General features: G+C 33.8%; 1 long non-coding RNA gene across 3 annotated transcripts; it reads right to left on the reverse strand.

Moving 5' to 3' along the window:
- Window positions 1-202: 202 nt before the first annotated feature.
- LOC141699956 (uncharacterized) lies at window positions 203-4,276 on the reverse strand. 3 transcript variants are annotated; one of them, XR_012566173.1, is made up of 7 exons: window positions 4,031-4,276; window positions 3,509-3,672; window positions 2,770-2,936; window positions 2,206-2,378; window positions 1,172-1,304; window positions 611-753; window positions 203-500 (listed from the first exon to the last, which is right to left on the reverse strand). It is a non-coding gene; the product is annotated as an uncharacterized LOC141699956 (long non-coding RNA). The 3 variants fall into 3 exon arrangements; XR_012566174.1 differs by lacking the exon at window positions 2,770-2,936; XR_012566172.1 differs by lacking the exons at window positions 2,206-2,378; window positions 2,770-2,936; window positions 3,509-3,672; window positions 4,031-4,276 and having other exon boundaries at window positions 1,172-1,568.
- Between the last annotated feature and the right edge of the window lie 281 nt (window positions 4,277-4,557).

Here is a 4,557-nt window from a genome sequence, read left to right on the forward strand (position 1 = left end):
AGTGATGTCTATATTGTCACATAAACATCAGTTTTATCCCAAATAAAGTGATGCCTATTTTCAATTTATACTTGAACATGGCAGTCTTTGACATCAGTTTTTTTATCTAAAAGCATGTACATTAACTTTTTTTGAGATCAGTTTTTGTTCTTTAAAAGTGATGTACAATTGCTTTTGTAACTAAGATATATCAAATATACGGAACTTGCACTCAAGTAAACTAAAGAAATAATAGATTTAAATACATGCTTAAATATATAGTCTGGTCCTTTATCATCATCAAAATAAACTGCATCTTACATTGAAAAGATACTAGTTTATTTTCTGCTATGCCCATCAATTCATCATCTATATATTTTGGTGAAACATCTACATTCTCAGGAAGATTGAATCCAAGTTCCCGCTGTGTTTTAGAGTTTTGTCCACCAGTTGACTTCTGCAACACGTCTAAATAGATGCATGTTCCAGCTAATTTTTGGCGAAAAAGATTTAAAGGTGGCCTGTAAAATAGTGAAGTACGATGCTCAAGGTTTTTATGGAGTATACCCAAAATCAAAGCAGGGACAGAGAAAACAAATATCAGTGTGCGGAAGTTCTTTATAGTTTATACCTCTCAGCAGAAATGTGGTGCATTCGCGATCTGAGATTAGTATATGAATTATAAGATGCAGCAAACTCCAGAGATGCCATGGAACTCCAGAGAGTAAAAAGCTGTGGTACCATTAAGGGGAATAAGTTCCTTAGATCAAGTGGCTGCAAGCATGTGTTTATACTTCACATGTTAAAAAATGATCATATTATGAGCAATTTTTAGGAAATGTACGACATTACTAAAGGCTACAGCTACGACAAAACCTATTGTATTAACATATCCGAAGCAGTGAGTTTCATATTGTACTGGGAAATAATAATTATGGAAAAAGCCAAAGTGAAGTGCATCGTAGAGGTATATATTAGGGCACTGTACAAATAATACCATATCAGAGCTGCAGGGTGAAAATATATTACTTACAATACTGCAACAAACAAATTATTGTGATTATTAATATATATATATAAATCAAGTACAAAAAACTAGCCTCCGACATACAAACAAATCCACAAGCAAATGCAGATGAAGCTCACAAGAAAACAAACTCGGGCATAAAAAATGAAGATATTGTGAACTTACCAGCTTTTTTGGTTGCACGCATAAGAAGTTCTTCTATAAGGTGCTGAGCAGGGTCCCCTTCTGGAAACCACTTCTTGATTGCTCAAGTACTGATATAGACCATCGGATGAACATAAGCATATTGATGACTCCACTGAAATGAACTTAGTTAAGGACCAACAAAAGCTATGGTGGTTGCTCATGCAGCAAATAAGAAACATTTGAGATTGACTCAACAGAACTTTCATATTGACCTCATAAATAAAGAAAGACCTACCAGATATAAGGGAACAACAAACTAATAATAGGATAAGATCATCATCAGACACCTACAACCTGAATTTACAGAATTGTGAAGACCCTTACTGCTTTGTCCTGCTCAAGGCCAATCACAGTTCTCCACTTATATGATCAGCATTAATCCAATCAAACCAGTAAATTATAGCAAGACGAAAACTCAGTAGTCAAAATTTGCTCAAATTAGAGCACAAGTACTCTTAAGGTTACAATACAAAAGTTAAGTACATATTAGTGGCCACCAAATAAAGACATTTAGAATATTAAATGTCTTTAGAACATTAAAGTTAAACACACATAAAATTAAGAACATTAAAATGACTAGGAAATCAGTTGGCAGGGTAACAAGTGTTGGAGCTTCTTCCAAACGAATTCAGATTCTAATTGCACTATGTGATGCATTTTTCATTATAAAGACAATCCAGACAAATTTTTATAACAAATTAATGTTTGAATTCTAAAAATTTATTTGATATAAAATTTTAATAACTTTAACTAAATGTAATTACATGTTTTTACTCCAAAATATTATCATGCTTGTGTTTGAGTGAGATAAGAGTGAAGGTCCTATTAACCCCTTTTTGAAAATAAAAATAACCAAAGTACCCATGACTTGCAGTTGGAATCCAAGAAACATACGCACTTCTTGTCAATAAAGAAAATAAAACACTCACTTCAAATGTGGAAATCTAACAAGAGAGCGTTGATTTCAGGAGAAAATTGATTTCCGTAAATAGGATGTGTATGGATTATGTTACCTTAGACGGAGAAGATGGTACATCTGGCACAGTCATATTAGAATTGAAAGTAAAAGTTCTAACTAAGCGGCTTTCCTACATATTTCCCATAATCCTCTGACTAAATGTTTGACTCTGTTGAAGTTTTTTATCGTCAGCATGTTTATGAGATCTTCTTGAGGGTAATGGAAGACCTGTAGAGAGAATTTATAGAGTATATTTATTCAAGATATTTACCTTAATACTTCCATAGAAAATGCTTTAAATGCTATTTTGTAATTTAATAAATATTGGAAGCAGCATATACTGCAGCACTAATGATACAGAAGATGTAACCTTCAGCATCAGTAGGTTCATATTTATTCTAGCATCAATACTTACTAGACGCAACATTTACAAGAAAATAACAAAAACCATCAAAATACAAGTGTCCTACAACTTCAGTATAAAGTACTAAAGGCAGGTTCATATTTATTCTGGCATCCACATCATATGTGCCAAGTTAATAAAAAATATACAGATTGATTAATTTATATTAGTAATATTATTGGTGAAAGCATCATCCGAAGAATGAACAGCATGCACCTTATGCTCTTCAACAACGTATCCCAATCAGTTTCACTAAATTGGTATCCTTCAACTTCTATGAGATGGACCAATGCCCCCAAAGAAATTGACAGCACTGACTGATCTATCTTTTTGGCACATTCTAACAGCAAACTAAGTAATGGAGGCAGCACAAATGACACTTCCTAAGAGAAATAAAGAGAAATGTCACCAAATGACATGTATTGACAAGAACACAATCTGGATTAAGTGCAAAACTAGCTAGGAAACAGGAGGACTACTTCTCACCAATTAAAATGGAAACCATAACAGAAAATAGATAATTAGCTTAGCTACATTAAGATCAAAAGGAGTGTTATAAGAAAAATCATAAGCAGAGTTAAAACAAACAAGAATGCATATAAAATCCTTGATTCTCGGTTAACAGGGAAAGGATTGGAGTTCCGTGATATTATCTCTAAGCAAAGTGCAGCTTAAATTCAGGATTCCGCAAGATGTTTAGATGCATGATATCATGCATATTGGGTCACCAGTGACATTATTTACTGTCACAACTATCGTGGCAAAACAACCACTAAGTTTTGTAGCCCCTCTATATATAGCCTGATGCCTACTTTATAATATGCAGTTTTAGTTATAATAGTCTGATAGATACACTTACATATTCTCTGCAGTTCTCCTTAACAGATTGAATGGTTCAGAAAGTATCAAAAAGATGAAGAAGGTTAGAAATATCGAAAGTAGATGAAAAAATTACAAATATAGAGTTGGCAAGGTACTAGTTGTTTCTTGTGTTCCTCCTCAGGCTCAGACTCGGTGTCCAACTCAGTATGATACTCGGTATCATAGTTACGAATGCAAGTGGAAACACGTCTCCATTTTTTCAGGAACCAAAGAGAAACATGGGTCAAGACAAGACAACTGCAAAAAATACAAGACAACTAAAAAAATTACAAACAATCAAAGTACCTTAAATATAAATCAAAGATTACCTCAAATAATAGTTGTATCATATAGAAAAACAAAATTAAAAAATTAATAAATGAAAGATAAATCCAAGTAAACGAAAATAACATGCTAATTATTACCCAAACCATATTCCTTATAACCAACAAAAAGTATAAAAATTAAAAACCCCAATTTAAAAAATTAGGGTTTCGATTTTAAAAATCCCCAATTTAAGAAATTAGGTTTTTGATTTTAAAAAACTTAACTGTTAAAGCAGAGAAGACCATAATAGTATTCATGTAAAGGAGACACCAAGAGATTGTTAGCAGACCGGTGAAGGTGATTGTGATGGTGAATCCATCGGACCAGGTGGAGATGGTGGTTACTAAAACAGCAGAGCTGGTGGCGGTGGCCATTAGAGTAGCGAAGGTTGTAGTGGTGAGAGACGAGTGAGAGAGAGAGAAAGAGAGAGAGAGAGAGAGAGAGAGAGAGAGAGAGAGAGAGAGAGAGAGATTCAGTGGGGGTTGAGAGACGAGAGAGAGATTTGTGAGAGATTTTTTTTTTGTTTTTAGTTTCTCTGGACAGGGGGAATAATTGGCAATCAAACGAGGGAAAGTTTTGTAAAATTTCACTAAGGGGGGAAACAAATTCAAGTGGCCCGCGCTGATTTATTTTAGAGAACTTTAGACACCGGTTGTTAAATAATCGATGTCTTCAAATAACAACGACATCAGAAAAACACGGGGTGATGTTATTACCTCTTTTAACATCAGTGGCATCCGCAACCGATGTCTAATGTGTGATGTCTATTCAACTTTTTCTTGTAGTGTTAGATAAAACCTTTCGTGATTAATGTTT

The sequence above is a fragment of the Apium graveolens genome, unplaced genomic scaffold, assembly GCF_009905375.1.
Source record: "Apium graveolens cultivar Ventura unplaced genomic scaffold, ASM990537v1 ctg1562, whole genome shotgun sequence".
Taxonomy (NCBI): Eukaryota; Viridiplantae; Streptophyta; class Magnoliopsida; order Apiales; family Apiaceae; genus Apium; species Apium graveolens.